Source organism: Hyla sarda, unplaced genomic scaffold, assembly GCF_029499605.1.
Source record: "Hyla sarda isolate aHylSar1 unplaced genomic scaffold, aHylSar1.hap1 scaffold_2313, whole genome shotgun sequence".
NCBI classification, from domain to species: domain Eukaryota; kingdom Metazoa; phylum Chordata; class Amphibia; order Anura; family Hylidae; genus Hyla; species Hyla sarda.
Genome location: NW_026608995.1, coordinates 18,686 through 44,450, shown reverse-complemented (window position 1 = coordinate 44,450; position 25,765 = coordinate 18,686). Strand labels below are relative to the sequence as shown.

Below are 25,765 nucleotides of genomic sequence, written 5' to 3'. Positions count from 1 at the left end.
GGCGGGCCAACAAGGTCCCCTTCATGGGCACTATCACTGCTTGCTGTCAGGGAGGCTGCCAGACAATTTTCCATGCACACTCTGGGCTGGGGGGCAGTCAACCACCAGTACACACAGCAGAACCTAAACCCATACCATTATTGCTAAGCAGCAAGACAGGGGCCCATTGCACTCCCACGGGGCCTTTTTAAATGCAATCCATAACCCGGATTTGCCAGGAACCCTTCTTACTCCTCCTACTTGCATGTGACACTGGGCTTAGGATCTGCATAGGAAACACACACACAAGCACACACCTACCTTTGTTGCCTGCAGATGCCTCCTTGGCTGTCCCCAAACGGTATCAAACCAACACCCACGGGAAGCTGTAAGCATAGAGGACATGCCTGCACCCCATTGGACTTACCTGTGTGGGTTAAATCCGGGTTATTTGACAACCTATGGCGGTGATGGTTCTGCTCAGGCAGAGCAGTGCTGATGCTCCTCATAAAGCTGTCGCTGCTGTGAAGGTTCTAGGTGACATCACAAATCCCTATGGTTACATACACAACAAAGCTGGGTTGTTGTTGTTTACACTCTGCAAGGCCTGTGGAAGTGAGTGACATCATAGCACTGTAGTTCTGAGGGTTCTAGATGGATGCAACAATCTCCTGTTGCTTCTATGAAGGCCGTAATAGACGACATCACCAAACAGCTCCATAGTCACATACACAGCAAAGGAGAGATGTTGTTTACACCTAGTGATGTCAGTGGTATTGAGTGACATCATAGCACAGTGCTAAGGCTCCTGGGCCTGGACACAGCAGCGGCTGCAATATCTCAACGGAGAATACGTTTATATATATGTGTGTGTGTGCGCGTATATATATATATATATATATATATATATATATATATATATATATTTCTCCGCCGAAATCACTTTTAAACCCATTTCCACCTTTTTTTCCCTTCTCTTCCTCTTACTTTTTTTCAAGTTTTTTTACGTTTTTCTCCTTTTCGCCTCTTTTCTGGGCGTATTATTCTTCTTTTTCTTCTTTTTTTTCGTCTAATGCATACCCCATCAGTGCAGCAATGCTTATTCAATACCGCCAGCAGATGGAGACACTGGGGGATAATTTTCTAAGGATTTATACTGATTTTTCCTGTCTGAATTTGTCGCACAGAAAGTTGCAGGCCAAATATGTGCGACATTTCTGCGACTTTAGCTTCTAGAGCATTTTTACAACATTATACATAGGTGCTGAATACATAAAAAGCGACTGTTCAGCGACAGACAAGTCGCATCGGCTGAAAGTAGGCCAGAATGTCAGTCCATGTTGGAGCAGGTTTAGATACAGTCTAAAGCATAGATCTCAAAGTCTGTGCACAGAATTTAGCAAGGGCCTCGCACCTTCTGATGCATCAGGTAGGTGCACAATAGCATAGCCTAACCCTCTGTACTTTGGTCTATATTGATGCGGGACATAGACAGCCAGCTGATGACCAATCCATTAGTGCAATGGATGGCTGGAAGCATTTGTCTTTGCCTTTGCAATACCACAGAAGCAATGCATGGTCAATGTACAGCAATGACACACCTGTGTGAACAGCCAGGAGACCCCCCCCCCATGTTATGTTACATAGTTACATAGTTAGTACGGTCGAAAAAAGACATATGTCCATCAAGTTCAACCAGGGAATTAAGGGGTAGGGGTGTGGCGCGATATTGGGGAAGGGATGAGATTTTATATTTCTTCATAAGCATTAATCTTATTTTGTCAATTAGGAACATTCAGCACCCACCCGCTATCAAGGCAGCTGCCTATCATGTCATGCCCTACCTGCACAGGTGTGCTGGCTACTCAAATGATCCAATTAAGGAGGCCATTTAGTCAGCAGCAGCAGAAGTCCTGTGCCTGGACGCTCCAACAGCGGCCAGACACAAGCAGAAGCAGAAGCAGCAGAAGCAGCAGCAGCAGCACCACCTTTTGTTTTTTGGCTGCAGAAGCAGCAGCAGCAAGGCCCACAGGGCTGGCTAGCTGGCTAGCCAGCAAGCAGGTAGCAATGAAAGTATTAGGAATCTTTCTTTTTAACCCTGTAAGGGGGTGGTGCACTGTACCCGAAGATACTGCCATATCGGGTCAATGCATAGGGCGACGGAAGCAAGCTTCGAAATCGGCCCCCGTTCTCAAAAATCCATTTAATATATGGTCCCCAGATAGGGGACGTATCAGATATTAAACTGATAAGAACAGATACTACACTTGATCTTAGCCAAAAGGCCGAGAAGCGATAACCGTGAAAGGGGCGGGCCCAACAAGGTCCCCTTCATGGGCACTATCACTGCTTGCTGTCAGGGAGGCTGCCAGACAATTTTCCATGCACACTCTGGGCTGGGGGGCAGTCAACCACCAGTACACACAGCAGAACCTAAACCCATACCATTATTGCTAAGCAGCAAGACAGGGGCCCATTGCACTCCCACGGGGCCTTTTTAAATGCAATCCATAACCCGGATTTGCCAGGAACCCTTCTTACTCCTCCTACTTGCATGTGACACTGGGCTTAGGATCTGCATAGGAAACACACACACAAGCACACACCTACCTTTGTTGCCTGCAGATGCCTCCTTGGCTGTCCCCAAACGGTATCAAACCAACACCCACGGGAAGCTGTAAGCATAGAGGACATGCCTGCACCCCATTGGACTTACCTGTGTGGGTTAAATCCGGGTTATTTGACAACCTATGGCGGTGATGGTTCTGCTCAGGCAGAGCAGTGCTGATGCTCCTCATAAAGCTGTCGCTGCTGTGAAGGTTCTAGGTGACATCACAAATCCCTATGGTTACATACACAACAAAGCTGGGTTGTTGTTGTTTACACTCTGCAAGGCCTGTGGAAGTGAGTGACATCATAGCACTGTAGTTCTGAGGGTTCTAGATGGATGCAACAATCTCCTGTTGCTTCTATGAAGGCCGTAATAGACGACATCACCAAACAGCTCCATAGTCACATACACAGCAAAGGAGAGATGTTGTTTACACCTAGTGATGTCAGTGGTATTGAGTGACATCATAGCACAGTGCTAAGGCTCCTGGGCCTGGACACAGCAGCGGCTGCAATATCTCAACGGAGAATACGTTTACGTTTATATATATGTGTGTGTGTGTGCGCGTATATATATATATATATATATATATATATATATATATATATTTCTCCGCCGAAATCACTTTTAAACCCATTTCCACCTTTTTTTCCCTTCTCTTCCTCTTACTTTTTTTCACGTTTTTTTACGTTTTTCTCCTTTTCGCCTCTTTTCTGGGCGTATTATTCTTCTTTTTCTTCTTTTTTTTCGTCTAATGCATACCCCATCAGTGCAGCAATGCTTATTCAATACCGCCAGCAGATGGAGACACTGGGGGATAATTTTCTAAGGATTTATACTGATTTTTCCTGTCTGAATTTGTCGCACAGAAAGTTGCAGGCCAAATATGTGCGACATTTCTGCGACTTTAGCTTCTAGAGCATTTTTACAACATTATACATAGGTGCTGAATACATAAAAAGCGACTGTTCAGCGACAGACAAGTCGCATCGGCTGAAAGTAGGCCAGAATGTCAGTCCATGTTGGAGCAGGTTTAGATACAGTCTAAAGCATAGATCTCAAAGTCTGTGCACAGAATTTAGCAAGGGCCTCGCACCTTCTGATGCATCAGGTAGGTGCACAATAGCATAGCCTAACCCTCTGTACTTTGGTCTATATTGATGCGGGACATAGACAGCCAGCTGATGACCAATCCATTAGTGCAATGGATGGCTGGAAGCATTTGTCTTTGCCTTTGCAATACCACAGAAGCAATGCATGGTCAATGTACAGCAATGACACACCTGTGTGAACAGCCAGGAGACCCCCCCCCCATGTTATGTTACATAGTTACATAGTTAGTACGGTCGAAAAAAGACATATGTCCATCAAGTTCAACCAGGGAATTAAGGGGTAGGGGTGTGGCGCGATATTGGGGAAGGGATGAGATTTTATATTTCTTCATAAGCATTAATCTTATTTTGTCAATTAGGAACATTCAGCACCCACCCGCTATCAAGGCAGCTGCCTATCATGTCATGCCCTACCTGCACAGGTGTGCTGGCTACTCAAATGATCCAATTAAGGAGGCCATTTAGTCAGCAGCAGCAGAAGTCCTGTGCCTGGACGCTCCAACAGCGGCCAGACACAAGCAGAAGCAGAAGCAGCAGAAGCAGCAGCAGCACCACCTTTTGTTTTTTGGCTGCAGAAGCAGCAGCAGCAAGGCCCACAGGGCTGGCTAGCTGGCTAGCCAGCAAGCAGGTAGCAATGAAAGTAGGAATCTTTCTTTTTAACCCTGTAAGGGGGTGGTGCACTGTACCCGAAGATACTGCCATATCGGGTCAATGCATAGGGCGACGGAAGCAAGCTTCGAAATCGGCCCCCGTTCTCAAAAATCCATTTAATATATGGTCCCCAGATAGGGGACGTATCAGATATTAAACTGATAAGAACAGATACTACACTTGATCTTAGCCAAAAGGCCGAGAAGCGATAACCGTGAAAGGGGCGGGCCCAACAAGGTCCCCTTCATGGGCACTATCACTGCTTGCTGTCAGGGAGGCTGCCAGACAATTTTCCATGCACACTCTGGGCTGGGGGGCAGTCAACCACCAGTACACACAGCAGAACCTAAACCCATACCATTATTGCTAAGCAGCAAGACAGGGGCCCATTGCACTCCCACGGGGCCTTTTTAAATGCAATCCATAACCCGGATTTGCCAGGAACCCTTCTTACTCCTCCTACTTGCATGTGACACTGGGCTTAGGATCTGCATAGGAAACACACACACAAGCACACACCTACCTTTGTTGCCTGCAGATGCCTCCTTGGCTGTCCCCAAACGGTATCAAACCAACACCCACGGGAAGCTGTAAGCATAGAGGACATGCCTGCACCCCATTGGACTTACCTGTGTGGGTTAAATCCGGGTTATTTGACAACCTATGGCGGTGATGGTTCTGCTCAGGCAGAGCAGTGCTGATGCTCCTCATAAAGCTGTCGCTGCTGTGAAGGTTCTAGGTGACATCACAAATCCCTATGGTTACATACACAACAAAGCTGGGTTGTTGTTGTTTACACTCTGCAAGGCCTGTGGAAGTGAGTGACATCATAGCACTGTAGTTCTGAGGGTTCTAGATGGATGCAACAATCTCCTGTTGCTTCTATGAAGGCCGTAATAGACGACATCACCAAACAGCTCCATAGTCACATACACAGCAAAGGAGAGATGTTGTTTACACCTAGTGATGTCAGTGGTATTGAGTGACATCATAGCACAGTGCTAAGGCTCCTGGGCCTGGACACAGCAGCGGCTGCAATATCTCAACGGAGAATACGTTTATATATATGTGTGTGTGTGCGCGTATATATATATATATATATATATATATATATATATATATATATTTCTCCGCCGAAATCACTTTTAAACCCATTTCCACCTTTTTTTCCCTTCTCTTCCTCTTACTTTTTTTTCACGTTTTTTTACGTTTTTCTCCTTTTCGCCTCTTTTCTGGGCGTATTATTCTTCTTTTTCTTCTTTTTTTTCGTCTAATGCATACCCCATCAGTGCAGCAATGCTTATTCAATACCGCCAGCAGATGGAGACACTGGGGGATAATTTTCTAAGGATTTATACTGATTTTTCCTGTCTGAATTTGTCGCACAGAAAGTTGCAGGCCAAATATGTGCGACATTTCTGCGACTTTAGCTTCTAGAGCATTTTTACAACATTATACATAGGTGCTGAATACATAAAAAGCGACTGTTCAGCGACAGACAAGTCGCATCGGCTGAAAGTAGGCCAGAATGTCAGTCCATGTTGGAGCAGGTTTAGATACAGTCTAAAGCATAGATCTCAAAGTCTGTGCACAGAATTTAGCAAGGGCCTCGCACCTTCTGATGCATCAGGTAGGTGCACAATAGCATAGCCTAACCCTCTGTACTTTGGTCTATATTGATGCGGGACATAGACAGCCAGCTGATGACCAATCCATTAGTGCAATGGATGGCTGGAAGCATTTGTCTTTGCCTTTGCAATACCACAGAAGCAATGCATGGTCAATGTACAGCAATGACACACCTGTGTGAACAGCCAGGAGACCCCCCCCCCATGTTATGTTACATAGTTACATAGTTAGTACGGTCGAAAAAAGACATATGTCCATCAAGTTCAACCAGGGAATTAAGGGGTAGGGGTGTGGCGCGATATTGGGGAAGGGATGAGATTTTATATTTCTTCATAAGCATTAATCTTATTTTGTCAATTAGGAACATTCAGCACCCACCCGCTATCAAGGCAGCTGCCTATCATGTCATGCCCTACCTGCACAGGTGTGCTGGCTACTCAAATGATCCAATTAAGGAGGCCATTTAGTCAGCAGCAGCAGAAGTCCTGTGCCTGGACGCTCCAACAGCGGCCAGACACAAGCAGAAGCAGAAGCAGCAGAAGCAGCAGCAGCACCACCTTTTGTTTTTTGGCTGCAGAAGCAGCAGCAGCAAGGCCCACAGGGCTGGCTAGCTGGCTAGCCAGCAAGCAGGTAGCAATGAAAGTAGGAATCTTTCTTTTTAACCCTGTAAGGGGGTGGTGCACTGTACCCGAAGATACTGCCATATCGGGTCAATGCATAGGGCGACGGAAGCAAGCTTCGAAATCGGCCCCCGTTCTCAAAAATCCATTTAATATATGGTCCCCAGATAGGGGACGTATCAGATATTAAACTGATAAGAACAGATACTACACTTGATCTTAGCCAAAAGGCCGAGAAGCGATAACCGTGAAAGGGGCGGGCCCAACAAGGTCCCCTTCATGGGCACTATCACTGCTTGCTGTCAGGGAGGCTGCCAGACAATTTTCCATGCACACTCTGGGCTGGGGGGCAGTCAACCACCAGTACACACAGCAGAACCTAAACCCATACCATTATTGCTAAGCAGCAAGACAGGGGCCCATTGCACTCCCACGGGGCCTTTTTAAATGCAATCCATAACCCGGATTTGCAGGAACCCTTCTTACTCCTCCTACTTGCATGTGACACTGGGCTTAGGATCTGCATAGGAAACACACACACAAGCACACACCTACCTTTGTTGCCTGCAGATGCCTCCTTGGCTGTCCCCAAACGGTATCAAACCAACACCCACGGGAAGCTGTAAGCATAGAGGACATGCCTGCACCCCATTGGACTTACCTGTGTGGGTTAAATCCGGGTTATTTGACAACCTATGGCGGTGATGGTTCTGCTCAGGCAGAGCAGTGCTGATGCTCCTCATAAAGCTGTCGCTGCTGTGAAGGTTCTAGGTGACATCACAAATCCCTATGGTTACATACACAACAAAGCTGGGTTGTTGTTGTTTACACTCTGCAAGGCCTGTGGAAGTGAGTGACATCATAGCACTGTAGTTCTGAGGGTTCTAGATGGATGCAACAATCTCCTGTTGCTTCTATGAAGGCCGTAATAGACGACATCACCAAACAGCTCCATAGTCACATACACAGCAAAGGAGAGATGTTGTTTACACCTAGTGATGTCAGTGGTATTGAGTGACATCATAGCACAGTGCTAAGGCTCCTGGGCCTGGACACAGCAGCGGCTGCAATATCTCAACGGAGAATACGTTTATATATATGTGTGTGTGTGCGCGTATATATATATATATATATATATATATATATATATATATATTTCTCCGCCGAAATCACTTTTAAACCCATTTCCACCTTTTTTTCCCTTCTCTTCCTCTTACTTTTTTTTCACGTTTTTTTACGTTTTTCTCCTTTTCGCCTCTTTTCTGGGCGTATTATTCTTCTTTTTCTTCTTTTTTTTCGTCTAATGCATACCCCATCAGTGCAGCAATGCTTATTCAATACCGCCAGCAGATGGAGACACTGGGGGATAATTTTCTAAGGATTTATACTGATTTTTCCTGTCTGAATTTGTCGCACAGAAAGTTGCAGGCCAAATATGTGCGACATTTCTGCGACTTTAGCTTCTAGAGCATTTTTACAACATTATACATAGGTGCTGAATACATAAAAAGCGACTGTTCAGCGACAGACAAGTCGCATCGGCTGAAAGTAGGCCAGAATGTCAGTCCATGTTGGAGCAGGTTTAGATACAGTCTAAAGCATAGATCTCAAAGTCTGTGCACAGAATTTAGCAAGGGCCTCGCACCTTCTGATGCATCAGGTAGGTGCACAATAGCATAGCCTAACCCTCTGTACTTTGGTCTATATTGATGCGGGACATAGACAGCCAGCTGATGACCAATCCATTAGTGCAATGGATGGCTGGAAGCATTTGTCTTTGCCTTTGCAATACCACAGAAGCAATGCATGGTCAATGTACAGCAATGACACACCTGTGTGAACAGCCAGGAGACCCCCCCCCCATGTTATGTTACATAGTTACATAGTTAGTACGGTCGAAAAAAGACATATGTCCATCAAGTTCAACCAGGGAATTAAGGGGTAGGGGTGTGGCGCGATATTGGGGAAGGGATGAGATTTTATATTTCTTCATAAGCATTAATCTTATTTTGTCAATTAGGAACATTCAGCACCCACCCGCTATCAAGGCAGCTGCCTATCATGTCATGCCCTACCTGCACAGGTGTGCTGGCTACTCAAATGATCCAATTAAGGAGGCCATTTAGTCAGCAGCAGCAGAAGTCCTGTGCCTGGACGCTCCAACAGCGGCCAGACACAAGCAGAAGCAGAAGCAGCAGAAGCAGCAGCAGCACCACCTTTTGTTTTTTGGCTGCAGAAGCAGCAGCAGCAAGGCCCACAGGGCTGGCTAGCTGGCTAGCCAGCAAGCAGGTAGCAATGAAAGTAGGAATCTTTCTTTTTAACCCTGTAAGGGGGTGGTGCACTGTACCCGAAGATACTGCCATATCGGGTCAATGCATAGGGCGACGGAAGCAAGCTTCGAAATCGGCCCCCGTTCTCAAAAATCCATTTAATATATGGTCCCCAGATAGGGGACGTATCAGATATTAAACTGATAAGAACAGATCAAGTTAGCCCTCAGAACTCACTCAGAGTTCCAAGATCTTATTTGGAACTCAATTTTGTGTTCATCATCAGGTAACATGTTTTTATTTCTTTTCTTAAACACTAATGAAACAAAATAGAACATTTAAAAACAAAATAAGAAACAACATAAAATAGCAAAACCAAACATTACTTTCTAATTAAGCAAAACCAAATTAGAAGGTCATCCCCTTCCTCCATGCAAACACCATTAGAAAGTCTATCAGTCCTCGACTGATATTGCCATTTGCTATATCTTTCTTAACTTGAGACGCTAACCAGCCTGGAATTTTATACGTTTCAACAAAACGGTTCATGTCTGCCTTGAAAGAAAAATAGACTTTATCCCGAGCTTCTTCCTCCCGGTTCTTCAAGCCTATCTTTAGATCCATCATATCTTTGTCAAACGTTTTTCTTTCTGCTTCCGACAAATTTTCCAACAAACCACCAAGCACACCAAAATACTGCACTGGCACATACACTTCCTCCTCTCTCTTCTTCTTCTGCTCTGTAGGTCTTCTAGTTGGAACCTGCTCCACTTCTGGTTCTTTCACTTCAGCTGGTTCCTCTCTGCTTCTTTTTACAGCTTCCTTTTTCTCTGAATTTTTCTCAGACTTTTTCTTAGGACACGAGCCAAGCAGATGGCCCTCCTCACCACACAGATGGCATTTCCTTTTCTTTTGACAATTTTCCACGTCGTGACCCTCCTCTTGACACTTGAAACACCACAAAAACGTGCAATCCTCCTTTCTGTGACCGTACTGTTTACATTTGCGGCAAAAATCTTGCATGCCAGAAAAATACAGATCCCCGTTCACAGAACCAATTTTAAACCGTCCTGGGGGGATCACTAACTTGCCATCTGCCATTTTAAATTTCACATGGAACCTCCACTTGGTGGTCCATAGTCCATATTGATTAAATACCCTTGCCTTTAGGCAGAACACTGTCACAGAATCGAGACAAAAAGGTAACGATATCCTCCTCCGAAGTATATGGGCTATACATCCTTATAGTCACCAATCGTTCTCTACGTGGGAAATGTGGAACTATCTCCACCCCTTCCAAAACCGGACATACCTTCTTTTGCTGCAATATGTTCCAAAATGACTCATAGTCCTCTTCAGAAGCCAGCACCACGTCGTAGTATCCACTTCTGGGAAACTCAAGCATGGATAGGATTTGCTCCCTCTTGACTTCCAGCAACTTAAACAGCACTTCTTCCACGACAAAGACAAGGCCTCTTTCCTTCTTCCGGACATCGAGCAGGGAAATACGAACTCCATTCCGAAGTCTCGCAAAAGGCGGCACGCCTTCCGAAGAAAAACCGCAATCTTCCTCCATGTCCATGATGTCCAGACACCTCCCCCACCGAAGTAGGTAGGTGGGGATCGCCTCCCGTTGTCTGGGGACTAAGCCGGCTCCCTGATAGCAGCAGGGGGGGTGAAGTCCCTCCGTTAAGAAGGACGATCCCCCCAGGCAAAGGAGCCGGGTACCCCAGACACCCTCTGGCCAGACCAAGTGAGCAGAACTACACTTGATCTTAGCCAAAAGGCCGAGAAGCGATAACCGTGAAAGGGGCGGGCCCAACAAGGTCCCCTTCATGGGCACTATCACTGCTTGCTGTCAGGGAGGCTGCCAGACAATTTTCCATGCACACTCTGGGCTGGGGGGCAGTCAACCACCAGTACACACAGCAGAACCTAAACCCATACCATTATTGCTAAGCAGCAAGACAGGGGCCCATTGCACTCCCACGGGGCCTTTTTAAATGCAATCCATAACCCGGATTTGCCAGGAACCCTTCTTACTCCTCCTACTTGCATGTGACACTGGGCTTAGGATCTGCATAGGAAACACACACACAAGCACACACCTACCTTTGTTGCCTGCAGATGCCTCCTTGGCTGTCCCCAAACGGTATCAAACCAACACCCACGGGAAGCTGTAAGCATAGAGGACATGCCTGCACCCCATTGGACTTACCTGTGTGGGTTAAATCCGGGTTATTTGACAACCTATGGCGGTGATGGTTCTGCTCAGGCAGAGCAGTGCTGATGCTCCTCATAAAGCTGTCGCTGCTGTGAAGGTTCTAGGTGACATCACAAATCCCTATGGTTACATACACAACAAAGCTGGGTTGTTGTTGTTTACACTCTGCAAGGCCTGTGGAAGTGAGTGACATCATAGCACTGTAGTTCTGAGGGTTCTAGATGGATGCAACAATCTCCTGTTGCTTCTATGAAGGCCGTAATAGACGACAACATCACCAAACAGCTCCATAGTCACATACACAGCAAAGGAGAGATGTTGTTTACACCTAGTGATGTCAGTGGTATTGAGTGACATCATAGCACAGTGCTAAGGCTCCTGGGCCTGGACACAGCAGCGGCTGCAATATCTCAACGGAGAATACGTTTATATATATGTGTGTGTGTGCGCGTATATATATATATATATATATATATATATATATATATTTCTCCGCCGAAATCACTTTTAAACCCATTTCCACCTTTTTTTCCCTTCTCTTCCTCTTACTTTTTTTTCACGTTTTTTTACGTTTTTCTCCTTTTCGCCTCTTTTCTGGGCGTATTATTCTTCTTTTTCTTCTTTTTTTTCGTCTAATGCATACCCCATCAGTGCAGCAATGCTTATTCAATACCGCCAGCAGATGGAGACACTGGGGGATAATTTTCTAAGGATTTATACTGATTTTTCCTGTCTGAATTTGTCGCACAGAAAGTTGCAGGCCAAATATGTGCGACATTTCTGCGACTTTAGCTTCTAGAGCATTTTTACAACATTATACATAGGTGCTGAATACATAAAAAGCGACTGTTCAGCGACAGACAAGTCGCATCGGCTGAAAGTAGGCCAGAATGTCAGTCCATGTTGGAGCAGGTTTAGATACAGTCTAAAGCATAGATCTCAAAGTCTGTGCACAGAATTTAGCAAGGGCCTCGCACCTTCTGATGCATCAGGTAGGTGCACAATAGCATAGCCTAACCCTCTGTACTTTGGTCTATATTGATGCGGGACATAGACAGCCAGCTGATGACCAATCCATTAGTGCAATGGATGGCTGGAAGCATTTGTCTTTGCCTTTGCAATACCACAGAAGCAATGCATGGTCAATGTACAGCAATGACACACCTGTGTGAACAGCCAGGAGACCCCCCCCCCATGTTATGTTACATAGTTACATAGTTAGTACGGTCGAAAAAAGACATATGTCCATCAAGTTCAACCAGGGAATTAAGGGGTAGGGGTGTGGCGCGATATTGGGGAAGGGATGAGATTTTATATTTCTTCATAAGCATTAATCTTATTTTGTCAATTAGGAACATTCAGCACCCACCCGCTATCAAGGCAGCTGCCTATCATGTCATGCCCTACCTGCACAGGTGTGCTGGCTACTCAAATGATCCAATTAAGGAGGCCATTTAGTCAGCAGCAGCAGAAGTCCTGTGCCTGGACGCTCCAACAGCGGCCAGACACAAGCAGAAGCAGAAGCAGCAGAAGCAGCAGCAGCACCACCTTTTGTTTTTTGGCTGCAGAAGCAGCAGCAGCAAGGCCCACAGGGCTGGCTAGCTGGCTAGCCAGCAAGCAGGTAGCAATGAAAGTAGGAATCTTTCTTTTTAACCCTGTAAGGGGGTGGTGCACTGTACCCGAAGATACTGCCATATCGGGTCAATGCATAGGGCGACGGAAGCAAGCTTCGAAATCGGCCCCCGTTCTCAAAAATCCATTTAATATATGGTCCCCAGATAGGGGACGTATCAGATATTAAACTGATAAGAACAGATACTACACTTGATCTTAGCCAAAAGGCCGAGAAGCGATAACCGTGAAAGGGGCGGGCCCAACAAGGTCCCCTTCATGGGCACTATCACTGCTTGCTGTCAGGGAGGCTGCCAGACAATTTTCCATGCACACTCTGGCTGGGGGGCAGTCAACCACCAGTACACACAGCAGAACCTAAACCCATACCATTATTGCTAAGCAGCAAGACAGGGGCCCATTGCACTCCCACGGGCCTTTTTAAATGCAATCCATAACCCGGATTTGCCAGGAACCCTTCTTACTCCTCCTACTTGCATGTGACACTGGGCTTAGGATCTGCATAGGAAACACACACACAAGCACACACCTACCTTTGTTGCCTGCAGATGCCTCCTTGGCTGTCCCCAAACGGTATCAAACCAACACCCACGGGAAGCTGTAAGCATAGAGGACATGCCTGCACCCCATTGGACTTACCTGTGTGGGTTAAATCCGGGTTATTTGACAACCTATGGCGGTGATGGTTCTGCTCAGGCAGAGCAGTGCTGATGCTCCTCATAAAGCTGTCGCTGCTGTGAAGGTTCTAGGTGACATCACAAATCCCTATGGTTACATACACAACAAAGCTGGGTTGTTGTTGTTACACTCTGCAAGGCCTGTGGAAGTGAGTGACATCATAGCACTGTAGTTCTGAGGGTTGTAGATGGATGCAACAATCTCCTGTTGCTTCTATGAAGGCCGTAATAGACGACATCACCAAACAGCTCCATAGTCACATACACAGCAAAGGAGAGATGTTGTTTACACCTAGTGATGTCAGTGGTATTGAGTGACATCATAGCACAGTGCTAAGGCTCCTGGGCCTGGACACAGCAGCGGCTGCAATATCTCAACGGAGAATACGTTTATATATATGTGTGTGTGTGCGCGTATATATATATATATATATATATATATATATATATATATATATATATATATATATATATTTCTCCGCCGAAATCACTTTTAAACCCATTTCCACCTTTTTTTCCCTTCTCTTCCTCTTACTTTTTTTTCACGTTTTTTTACGTTTTTCTCCTTTTCGCCTCTTTTCTGGGCGTATTATTCTTCTTTTTCTTCTTTTTTTTCGTCTAATGCATACCCCATCAGTGCAGCAATGCTTATTCAATACCGCCAGCAGATGGAGACACTGGGGGATAATTTTCTAAGGATTTATACTGATTTTTCCTGTCTGAATTTGTCGCACAGAAAGTTGCAGGCCAAATATGTGCGACATTTCTGCGACTTTAGCTTCTAGAGCATTTTTACAACATTATACATAGGTGCTGAATACATAAAAAGCGACTGTTCAGCGACAGACAAGTCGCATCGGCTGAAAGTAGGCCAGAATGTCAGTCCATGTTGGAGCAGGTTTAGATACAGTCTAAAGCATAGATCTCAAAGTCTGTGCACAGAATTTAGCAAGGGCCTCGCACCTTCTGATGCATCAGGTAGGTGCACAATAGCATAGCCTAACCCTCTGTACTTTGGTCTATATTGATGCGGGACATAGACAGCCAGCTGATGACCAATCCATTAGTGCAATGGATGGCTGGAAGCATTTGTCTTTGCCTTTGCAATACCACAGAAGCAATGCATGGTCAATGTACAGCAATGACACACCTGTGTGAACAGCCAGGAGACCCCCCCCCCCCCCATGTTATGTTACATAGTTACATAGTTAGTACGGTCGAAAAAAGACATATGTCCATCAAGTTCAACCAGGGAATTAAGGGGTAGGGGTGTGGCGCGATATTGGGGAAGGGATGAGATTTTATATTTCTTCATAAGCATTAATCTTATTTTGTCAATTAGGAACATTCAGCACCCACCCGCTATCAAGGCAGCTGCCTATCATGTCATGCCCTACCTGCACAGGTGTGCTGGCTACTCAAATGATCCAATTAAGGAGGCCATTTAGTCAGCAGCAGCAGAAGTCCTGTGCCTGGACGCTCCAACAGCGGCCAGACACAAGCAGAAGCAGAAGCAGCAGAAGCAGCAGCAGCACCACCTTTTGTTTTTTGGCTGCAGAAGCAGCAGCAGCAAGGCCCACAGGGCTGGCTAGCTGGCTAGCCAGCAAGCAGGTAGCAATGAAAGTAGGAATCTTTCTTTTTAACCCTGTAAGGGGGTGGTGCACTGTACCCGAAGATACTGCCATATCGGGTCAATGCATAGGGCGACGGAAGCAAGCTTCGAAATCGGCCCCCGTTCTCAAAAATCCATTTAATATATGGTCCCCAGATAGGGGACGTATCAGATATTAAACTGATAAGAACAGATACTACACTTGATCTTAGCCAAAAGGCCGAGAAGCGATAACCGTGAAAGGGGCGGGCCCAACAAGGTCCCCTTCATGGGCACTATCACTGCTTGCTGTCAGGGAGGCTGCCAGACAATTTTCCATGCACACTCTGGGCTGGGGGGCAGTCAACCACCAGTACACACAGCAGAACCTAAACCCATACCATTATTGCTAAGCAGCAAGACAGGGGCCCATTGCACTCCCACGGGGCCTTTTTAAATGCAATCCATAACCCGGATTTGCCAGGAACCCTTCTTACTGGTCCTCCTACTTGCATGTGACACTGGGCTTAGGATCTGCATAGGAAACACACACACAAGCACACACCTACCTTTGTTGCCTGCAGATGCCTCCTTGGCTGTCCCCAAACGGTATCAAACCAACACCCACGGGAAGCTGTAAGCATAGAGGACATGCCTGCACCCCATTGGACTTACCTGTGTGGGTTAAATCCGGGTTATTTGACAACCTATGGCGGTGATGGTTCTGCTCAGGCAGAGCAGTGCTGATGCTCCTCATAAAGCTGTCGCTGCTGTGAAGGTTCTAGGTGACATCACAAATCCCTATGGTTACATACACAACAAAGCTGGGTTGTTGTTGTTTACACTCTGCAAGGCCTGTGGAAGTGAGTGACATCATAGCACTGTAGTTCTGAGGGTTCTAGATGGATGCAACAATCTCCTGTTGCTTCTATGAAGGCCGTAATAGACGACATCACCAAACAGCTCCATAGTCACATACACAGCAAAGGAGAGATGTTGTTTACACCTAGTGATGTCAGTGGTATTGAGTGACATCATAGCACAGTGCTAAGGCTCCTGGGCCTGGACACAGCAGCGGCTGCAATATCTCAACGGAGAATACGTTTATATATATGTGTGTGTGTGCGCGTATATATATATATATATATATATATATATATATATATATATATATTTCTCCGCCGAAATCACTTTTAAACCCATTTCCACCTTTTTTTCCCTTCTCTTCCTCTTACTTTTTTTTCACGTTTTTTTACGTTTTTCTCCTTTTCGCCTCTTTTCTGGGCGTATTATTCTTCTTTTTCTTCTTTTTTTTCGTCTAATGCATACCCCATCAGTGCAGCAATGCTTATTCAATACCGCCAGCAGATGGAGACACTGGGGGATAATTTTCTAAGGATTTATACTGATTTTTCCTGTCTGAATTTGTCGCACAGAAAGTTGCAGGCCAAATATGTGCGACATTTCTGCGACTTTAGCTTCTAGAGCATTTTTACAACATTATACATAGGTGCTGAATACATAAAAAGCGACTGTTCAGCGACAGACAAGTCGCATCGGCTGAAAGTAGGCCAGAATGTCAGTCCATGTTGGAGCAGGTTTAGATACAGTCTAAAGCATAGATCTCAAAGTCTGTGCACAGAATTTAGCAAGGGCCTCGCACCTTCTGATGCATCAGGTAGGTGCACAATAGCATAGCCTAACCCTCTGTACTTTGGTCTATATTGATGCGGGACATAGACAGCCAGCTGATGACCAATCCATTAGTGCAATGGATGGCTGGAAGCATTTGTCTTTGCCTTTGCAATACCACAGAAGCAATGCATGGTCAATGTACAGCAATGACACACCTGTGTGAACAGCCAGGAGACCCCCCCCCCATGTTATGTTACATAGTTACATAGTTAGTACGGTCGAAAAAAGACATATGTCCATCAAGTTCAACCAGGGAATTAAGGGGTAGGGGTGTGGCGCGATATTGGGGAAGGGATGAGATTTTATATTTCTTCATAAGCATTAATCTTATTTTGTCAATTAGGAACATTCAGCACCCACCCGCTATCAAGGCAGCTGCCTATCATGTCATGCCCTACCTGCACAGGTGTGCTGGCTACTCAAATGATCCAATTAAGGAGGCCATTTAGTCAGCAGCAGCAGAAGTCCTGTGCCTGGACGCTCCAACAGCGGCCAGACACAAGCAGAAGCAGAAGCAGCAGAAGCAGCAGCAGCACCACCTTTTGTTTTTTGGCTGCAGAAGCAGCAGCAGCAAGGCCCACAGGGCTGGCTAGCTGGCTAGCCAGCAAGCAAGCAGGTAGCAATGAAAGTAGGAATCTTTCTTTTTAACCCTGTAAGGGGGTGGTGCACTGTACCCGAAGATACTGCCATATCGGGTCAATGCATAGGGCGACGGAAGCAAGCTTCGAAATCGGCCCCCGTTCTCAAAAATCCATTTAATATATGGTCCCCAGATAGGGGACGTATCAGATATTAAACTGATAAGAACAGATACTACACTTGATCTTAGCCAAAAGGCCGAGAAGCGATAACCGTGAAAGGGGCGGGCCCAACAAGGTCCCCTTCATGGGCACTATCACTGCTTGCTGTCAGGGAGGCTGCCAGACAATTTTCCATGCACACTCTGGGCTGGGGGGCAGTCAACCACCAGTACACACAGCAGAACCTAAACCCATACCATTATTGCTAAGCAGCAAGACAGGGGCCCATTGCACTCCCACGGGGCCTTTTTAAATGCAATCCATAACCCGGATTTGCCAGGAACCCTTCTTACTCCTCCTACTTGCATGTGACACTGGGCTTAGGATCTGCATAGGAAACACACACACAAGCACACACCTACCTTTGTTGCCTGCAGATGCCTCCTTGGCTGTCCCCAAATGGTATCAAACCAACACCCACGGGAAGCTGTAAGCATAGAGGACATGCCTGCACCCCATTGGACTTACCTGTGTGGGTTAAATCCGGGTTATTTGACAACCTATGGCGGTGATGGTTCTGCTCAGGCAGAGCAGTGCTGATGCTCCTCATAAAGCTGTCGCTGCTGTGAAGGTTCTAGGTGACATCACAAATCCCTATGGTTACATACACAACAAAGCTGGGTTGTTGTTGTTTACACTCTGCAAGGCCTGTGGAAGTGAGTGACATCATAGCACTGTAGTTCTGAGGGTTCTAGATGGATGCAACAATCTCCTGTTGCTTCTATGAAGGCCGTAATAGACGACATCACCAAACAGCTCCATAGTCACATACACAGCAAAGGAGAGATGTTGTTTACACCTAGTGATGTCAGTGGTATTGAGTGACATCATAGCACAGTGCTAAGGCTCCTGGGCCTGGACACAGCAGCGGCTGCAATATCTCAACGGAGAATACGTTTATATATATGTGTGTGTGTGCGCGTATATATATATATATATATATATATATATATATATATATATATATTTCTCCGCCGAAATCACTTTTAAACCCATTTCCACCTTTTTTTCCCTTCTCTTCCTCTTACTTTTTTTTCACGTTTTTTTACGTTTTTCTCCTTTTCGCCTCTTTTCTGGGCGTATTATTCTTCTTTTTCTTCTTTTTTTTCGTCTAATGCATACCCCATCAGTGCAGCAATGCTTATTCAATACCGCCAGCAGATGGAGACACTGGGGGATAATTTTCTAAGGATTTATACTGATTTTTCCTGTCTGAATTTGTCGCACAGAAAGTTGCAGGCCAAATATGTGCGACATTTCTGCGACTTTAGCTTCTAGAGCATTTTTACAACATTATACATAGGTGCTGAATACATAAAAAGCGACTGTTCAGCGACAGACAAGTCGCATCGGCTGAAAGTAGGCCAGAATGTCAGTCCATGTTGGAGCAGGTTTAGATACAGTCTAAAGCATAGATCTCAAAGTCTGTGCACAGAATTTAGCAAGGGCCTCGCACCTTCTGATGCATCAGGTAGGTGCACAATAGCATAGCCTAACCCTCTGTACTTTGGTCTATATTGATGCGGGACATAGACAGCCAGCTGATGACCAATCCATTAGTGCAATGGATGGCTGGAAGCATTTGTCTTTGCCTTTGCAATACCACAGAAGCAATGCATGGTCAATGTACAGCAATGACACACCTGTGTGAACAGCCAGGAGACCCCCCCCCCATGTTATGTTACATAGTTACATAGTTAGTACGGTCGAAAAAAGACATATGTCCATCAAGTTCAACCAGGGAATTAAGGGGTAGGGGTGTGGCGCGATATTGGGGAAGGGATGAGATTTTATATTTCTTCATAAGCATTAATCTTATTTTGTCAATTAGGAACATTCAGCACCCACCCGCTATCAAGGCAGCTGCCTATCATGTCATGCCCTACCTGCACAGGTGTGCTGGCTACTCAAATGATCCAATTAAGGAGGCCATTTAGTCAGCAGCAGCAGAAGTCCTGTGCCTGGACGCTCCAACAGCGGCCAGACACAAGCAGAAGCAGAAGCAGCAGAAGCAGCAGCAGCACCACCTTTTGTTTTTTGGCTGCAGAAGCAGCAGCAGCAAGGCCCACAGGGCTGGCTAGCTGGCTAGCCAGCAAGCAAGCAGGTAGCAATGAAAGTAGGAATCTTTCTTTTTAACCCTGTAAGGGGGTGGTGCACTGTACCCGAAGATACTGCCATATCGGGTCAATGCATAGGGCGACGGAAGCAAGCTTCGAAATCGGCCCCCGTTCTCAAAAATCCATTTAATATATGGTCCCCAGATAGGGGACGTATCAGATATTAAACTGATAAGAACAGATACTACACTTGATCTTAGCCAAAAGGCCGAGAAGCGATAACCGTGAAAGGGGCGGGCCCAACAAGGTCCCCTTCATGGGCACTATCACTGCTTGCTGTCAGGGAGGCTGCCAGACAATTTTCCATGCACACTCTGGGCTGGGGGGCAGTCAACCACCAGTACACACAGCAGAACCTAAACCCATACCATTATTGCTAAGCAGCAAGACAGGGGCCCATTGCACTCCCACGGGGCCTTTTTAAATGCAATCCATAACCCGGATTTGCCAGGAACCCTTCTTACTCCTCCTACTTGCATGTGACACTGGGCTTAGGATCTGCATAGGAAACACACACACAAGCACACACCTACCTTTGTTGCCTGCAGATGCCTCCTTGGCTGTCCCCAAACGGTATCAAACCAACACCCACGGGAAGCTGTAAGCATAGAGGACATGCCTGCACCCCATTGGACTTACCTGTGTGGGTTAAATCCGGGTTATTTGACAACCTATGGCGGTGATGGTTCTGCTCAGGCAGAGCAGTGCTGATGCTCCTCATAAAGCTGTCGCTGCTGTGAAGGTTCTAGGTGACATCACAAATCCCTATGGTTACATACACAACAAAGCTGGGTTGTTGTTGTTTACACTCTGCAAGGCCTGTGGAAGTGAGTGACATCATAGCACTGTAGTTCTGAGGGTTCTAGATGGATGCAACAATCTCCTGTTGCTTCTATGAAGGCCGTAATAGACGACATCACCAAACAGCTCCATAGTCACATACACAGCAAAGGAGAGATGTTGTTTACACCTAGTGATGTCAGTGGTATTGAGTGACATCATAGCACAGTGCTAAGGCTCCTGGGCCTGGACACAGCAGCGGCTGCAATATCTCAACGGAGAATACGTTTATATATATGTGTGTGTGTGCGCGTATATATATATATATATATATATATATATATATATATATATATTTCTCCGCCGAAATCACTTTTAAACCCATTTCCACCTTTTTTTCCCTTCTCTTCCTCTTACTTTTTTTTCACGTTTTTTTACGTTTTTCTCCTTTTCGCCTCTTTTCTGGGCGTATTATTCTTCTTTTTCTTCTTTTTTTTCGTCTAATGCATACCCCATCAGTGCAGCAATGCTTATTCAATACCGCCAGCAGATGGAGACACTGGGGGATAATTTTCTAAGGATTTATACTGATTTTTCCTGTCTGAATTTGTCGCACAGAAAGTTGCAGGCCAAATATGTGCGACATTTCTGCGACTTTAGCTTCTAGAGCATTTTTACAACATTATACATAGGTGCTGAATACATAAAAAGCGACTGTTCAGCGACAGACAAGTCGCATCGGCTGAAAGTAGGCCAGAATGTCAGTCCATGTTGGAGCAGGTTTAGATACAGTCTAAAGCATAGATCTCAAAGTCTGTGCACAGAATTTAGCAAGGGCCTCGCACCTTCTGATGCATCAGGTAGGTGCACAATAGCATAGCCTAACCCTCTGTACTTTGGTCTATATTGATGCGGGACATAGACAGCCAGCTGATGACCAATCCATTAGTGCAATGGATGGCTGGAAGCATTTGTCTTTGCCTTTGCAATACCACAGAAGCAATGCATGGTCAATGTACAGCAATGACACACCTGTGTGAACAGCCAGGAGACCCCCCCCCCATGTTATGTTACATAGTTACATAGTTAGTACGGTCGAAAAAAGACATATGTCCATCAAGTTCAACCAGGGAATTAAGGGGTAGGGGTGTGGCGCGATATTGGGGAAGGGATGAGATTTTATATTTCTTCATAAGCATTAATCTTATTTTGTCAATTAGGAACATTCAGCACCCACCCGCTATCAAGGCAGCTGCCTATCATGTCATGCCCTACCTGCACAGGTGTGCTGGCTACTCAAATGATCCAATTAAGGAGGCCATTTAGTCAGCAGCAGCAGAAGTCCTGTGCCTGGACGCTCCAACAGCGGCCAGACACAAGCAGAAGCAGAAGCAGCAGAAGCAGCAGCAGCACCACCACCTTTTGTTTTTTGGCTGCAGAAGCAGCAGCAGCAAGGCCCACAGGGCTGGCTAGCTGGCTAGCCAGCAAGCAAGCAGGTAGCAATGAAAGTAGGAATCTTTCTTTTTAACCCTGTAAGGGGGTGGTGCACTGTACCCGAAGATACTGCCATATTGGGTCAATGCATAGGGCGACGGAAGCAAGCTTCGAAATCGGCCCCCGTTCTCAAAAATCCATTTAATATATGGTCCCCAGATAGGGGACGTATCAGATATTAAACTGATAAGAACAGATACTACACTTGATCTTAGCCAAAAGGCCGAGAAGCGATAACCGTGAAAGGGGCGGGCCCAACAAGGTCCCCTTCATGGGCACTATCACTGCTTGCTGTCAGGGAGGCTGCCAGACAATTTTCCATGCACACTCTGGGCTGGGGGGCAGTCAACCACCAGTACACACAGCAGAACCTAAACCCATACCATTATTGCTAAGCAGCAAGACAGGGGCCCATTGCACTCCCACGGGGCCTTTTTAAATGCAATCCATAACCCGGATTTGCCAGGAACCCTTCTTACTCCTCCTACTTGCATGTGACACTGGGCTTAGGATCTGCATAGGAAACACACACACAAGCACACACCTACCTTTGTTGCCTGCAGATGCCTCCTTGGCTGTCCCCAAACGGTATCAAACCAACACCCACGGGAAGCTGTAAGCATAGAGGACATGCCTGCACCCCATTGGACTTACCTGTGTGGGTTAAATCCGGGTTATTTGACAACCTATGGCGGTGATGGTTCTGCTCAGGCAGAGCAGTGCTGATGCTCCTCATAAAGCTGTCGCTGCTGTGAAGGTTCTAGGTGACATCACAAATCCCTATGGTTACATACACAACAAAGCTGGGTTGTTGTTGTTTACACTCTGCAAGGCCTGTGGAAGTGAGTGACATCATAGCACTGTAGTTCTGAGGGTTCTAGATGGATGCAACAATCTCCTGTTGCTTCTATGAAGGCCGTAATAGACGACATCACCAAACAGCTCCATAGTCACATACACAGCAAAGGAGAGATGTTGTTTACACCTAGTGATGTCAGTGGTATTGAGTGACATCATAGCACAGTGCTAAGGCTCCTGGGCCTGGACACAGCAGCGGCTGCAATATCTCAACGGAGAATACGTTTATATATATGTGTGTGTGTGCGCGTATATATATATATATATATATATATATATATATATATATATTTCTCCGCCGAAATCACTTTTAAACCCATTTCCACCTTTTTTTCCCTTCTCTTCCTCTTACTTTTTTTTCACGTTTTTTTACGTTTTTCTCCTTTTCGCCTCTTTTCTGGGCGTATTATTCTTCTTTTTCTTCTTTTTTTTCGTCTAATGCATACCCCATCAGTGCAGCAATGCTTATTCAATACCGCCAGCAGATGGAGACACTGGGGGATAATTTTCTAAGGATTTATACTGATTTTTCCTGTCTGAATTTGTCGCACAGAAAGTTGCAGGCCAAATATGTGCGACATTTCTGCGACTTTAGCTTCTAGAGCATTTTTACAACATTATACATAGGTGCTGAATACATAAAAAGCGACTGTTCAGCGACAGACAAGTCGCATCGGCTGAAAGTAGGCCAGAATGTCAGTCCATGTTGGAGCAGGTTTAGATACAGTCTAAAGCATAGATCTCAAAGTCTGTGCACAGAATTTAGCAAGGGCCTCGCACCTTCTGATGCATCAGGTAGGTGCACAATAGCATAGCCTAACCCTCTGTACTTTGGTCTATATTGATGCGGGACATAGACAGCCAGCTGATGACCAATCCATTAGTGCAATGGATGGCTGGAAGCATTTGTCTTTGCCTTTGCAATACCACAGAAGCAATGCATGGTCAATGTACAGCAATGACACACCTGTGTGAACAGCCAGGAGACCCCCCCCCCATGTTATGTTACATAGTTACATAGTTAGTACGGTCGAAAAAAGACATATGTCCATCAAGTTCAACCAGGGAATTAAGGGGTAGGGGTGTGGCGCGATATTGGGGAAGGGATGAGATTTTATATTTCTTCATAAGCATTAATCTTATTTTGTCAATTAGGAACATTCAGCACCCACCCGCTATCAAGGCAGCTGCCTATCATGTCATGCCCTACCTGCACAGGTGTGCTGGCTACTCAAATGATCCAATTAAGGAGGCCATTTAGTCAGCAGCAGCAGAAGTCCTGTGCCTGGACGCTCCAACAGCGGCCAGACACAAGCAGAAGCAGAAGCAGCAGAAGCAGCAGCAGCACCACCTTTTGTTTTTTGGCTGCAGAAGCAGCAGCAGCAAGGCCCACAGGGCTGGCTAGCTGGCTAGCCAGCAAGCAAGCAGGTAGCAATGAAAGTAGGAATCTTTCTTTTTAACCCTGTAAGGGGGTGGTGCACTGTACCCGAAGATACTGCCATATCGGGTCAATGCATAGGGCGACGGAAGCAAGCTTCGAAATCGGCCCCCGTTCTCAAAAATCCATTTAATATATGGTCCCCAGATAGGGGACGTATCAGATATTAAACTGATAAGAACAGATACTACACTTGATCTTAGCCAAAAGGCCGAGAAGCGATAACCGTGAAAGGGGCGGGCCCAACAAGGTCCCCTTCATGGGCACTATCACTGCTTGCTGTCAGGGAGGCTGCCAGACAATTTTCCATGCACACTCTGGGCTGGGGGGCAGTCAACCACCAGTACACACAGCAGAACCTAAACCCATACCATTATTGCTAAGCAGCAAGACAGGGGCCCATTGCACTCCCACGGGGCCTTTTTAAATGCAATCCATAACCCGGATTTGCCAGGAACCCTTCTTACTCCTCCTACTTGCATGTGACACTGGGCTTAGGATCTGCATAGGAAACACACACACAAGCACACACCTACCTTTGTTGCCTGCAGATGCCTCCTTGGCTGTCCCCAAACGGTATCAAACCAACACCCACGGGAAGCTGTAAGCATAGAGGACATGCCTGCACCCCATTGGACTTACCTGTGTGGGTTAAATCCGGGTTATTTGACAACCTATGGCGGTGATGGTTCTGCTCAGGCAGAGCAGTGCTGATGCTCCTCATAAAGCTGTCGCTGCTGTGAAGGTTCTAGGTGACATCACAAATCCCTATGGTTACATACACAACAAAGCTGGGTTGTTGTTGTTTACACTCTGCAAGGCCTGTGGAAGTGAGTGACATCATAGCACTGTAGTTCTGAGGGTTCTAGATGGATGCAACAATCTCCTGTTGCTTCTATGAAGGCCGTAATAGACGACATCACCAAACAGCTCCATAGTCACATACACAGCAAAGGAGAGATGTTGTTTACACCTAGTGATGTCAGTGGTATTGAGTGACATCATAGCACAGTGCTAAGGCTCCTGGGCCTGGACACAGCAGCGGCTGCAATATCTCAACGGAGAATACGTTTATATATATGTGTGTGTGTGCGCGTATATATATATATATATATATATATATATATATATATATATATATTTCTCCGCCGAAATCACTTTTAAACCCATTTCCACCTTTTTTTCCCTTCTCTTCCTCTTACTTTTTTTTCACGTTTTTTTACGTTTTTCTCCTTTTCGCCTCTTTTCTGGGCGTATTATTCTTCTTTTTCTTCTTTTTTTTCGTCTAATGCATACCCCATCAGTGCAGCAATGCTTATTCAATACCGCCAGCAGATGGAGACACTGGGGGATAATTTTCTAAGGATTTATACTGATTTTTCCTGTCTGAATTTGTCGCACAGAAAGTTGCAGGCCAAATATGTGCGACATTTCTGCGACTTTAGCTTCTAGAGCATTTTTACAACATTATACATAGGTGCTGAATACATAAAAAGCGACTGTTCAGCGACAGACAAGTCGCATCGGCTGAAAGTAGGCCAGAATGTCAGTCCATGTTGGAGCAGGTTTAGATACAGTCTAAAGCAT

At 45.9% G+C, this 25,765-nt stretch overlaps 10 non-coding genes across 10 annotated transcripts; all 10 read right to left on the bottom strand.

Annotated features, from left to right (window-relative positions):
* Positions 1 to 2,085: 2,085 nt before the first annotated feature.
* On the bottom strand, positions 2,086 to 2,276 carry LOC130322285 (U2 spliceosomal RNA). The gene has a single exon (XR_008867828.1). It is a non-coding gene; the product is annotated as a U2 spliceosomal RNA (small nuclear RNA).
* Positions 2,277 to 4,372: 2,096 nt separating this feature from the next.
* Positions 4,373 to 4,563, bottom strand: LOC130322283 (U2 spliceosomal RNA). Its single transcript, XR_008867826.1, has one exon. It is a non-coding gene; the product is annotated as a U2 spliceosomal RNA (small nuclear RNA).
* Positions 4,564 to 6,654: 2,091 nt separating this feature from the next.
* LOC130322281 (U2 spliceosomal RNA) lies at positions 6,655 to 6,845 on the bottom strand. The gene has a single exon (XR_008867825.1). It is a non-coding gene; the product is annotated as a U2 spliceosomal RNA (small nuclear RNA).
* A 2,088-nt stretch (positions 6,846 to 8,933) lies between these two features.
* On the bottom strand, positions 8,934 to 9,117 carry LOC130322287 (U2 spliceosomal RNA). The gene has a single exon (XR_008867830.1). It is a non-coding gene; the product is annotated as a U2 spliceosomal RNA (small nuclear RNA).
* A 3,642-nt stretch (positions 9,118 to 12,759) lies between these two features.
* On the bottom strand, positions 12,760 to 12,950 carry LOC130322280 (U2 spliceosomal RNA). The gene has a single exon (XR_008867824.1). It is a non-coding gene; the product is annotated as a U2 spliceosomal RNA (small nuclear RNA).
* A 2,108-nt stretch (positions 12,951 to 15,058) lies between these two features.
* Positions 15,059 to 15,249, bottom strand: LOC130322279 (U2 spliceosomal RNA). The gene has a single exon (XR_008867823.1). It is a non-coding gene; the product is annotated as a U2 spliceosomal RNA (small nuclear RNA).
* A 2,100-nt stretch (positions 15,250 to 17,349) lies between these two features.
* On the bottom strand, positions 17,350 to 17,540 carry LOC130322278 (U2 spliceosomal RNA). Its single transcript, XR_008867822.1, has one exon. It is a non-coding gene; the product is annotated as a U2 spliceosomal RNA (small nuclear RNA).
* Positions 17,541 to 19,637: 2,097 nt separating this feature from the next.
* Positions 19,638 to 19,828, bottom strand: LOC130322277 (U2 spliceosomal RNA). The gene has a single exon (XR_008867821.1). It is a non-coding gene; the product is annotated as a U2 spliceosomal RNA (small nuclear RNA).
* A 2,098-nt stretch (positions 19,829 to 21,926) lies between these two features.
* LOC130322286 (U2 spliceosomal RNA) lies at positions 21,927 to 22,117 on the bottom strand. Its single transcript, XR_008867829.1, has one exon. It is a non-coding gene; the product is annotated as a U2 spliceosomal RNA (small nuclear RNA).
* Positions 22,118 to 24,210: 2,093 nt separating this feature from the next.
* On the bottom strand, positions 24,211 to 24,401 carry LOC130322276 (U2 spliceosomal RNA). Its single transcript, XR_008867820.1, has one exon. It is a non-coding gene; the product is annotated as a U2 spliceosomal RNA (small nuclear RNA).
* Positions 24,402 to 25,765: the final 1,364 nt, after the last annotated feature.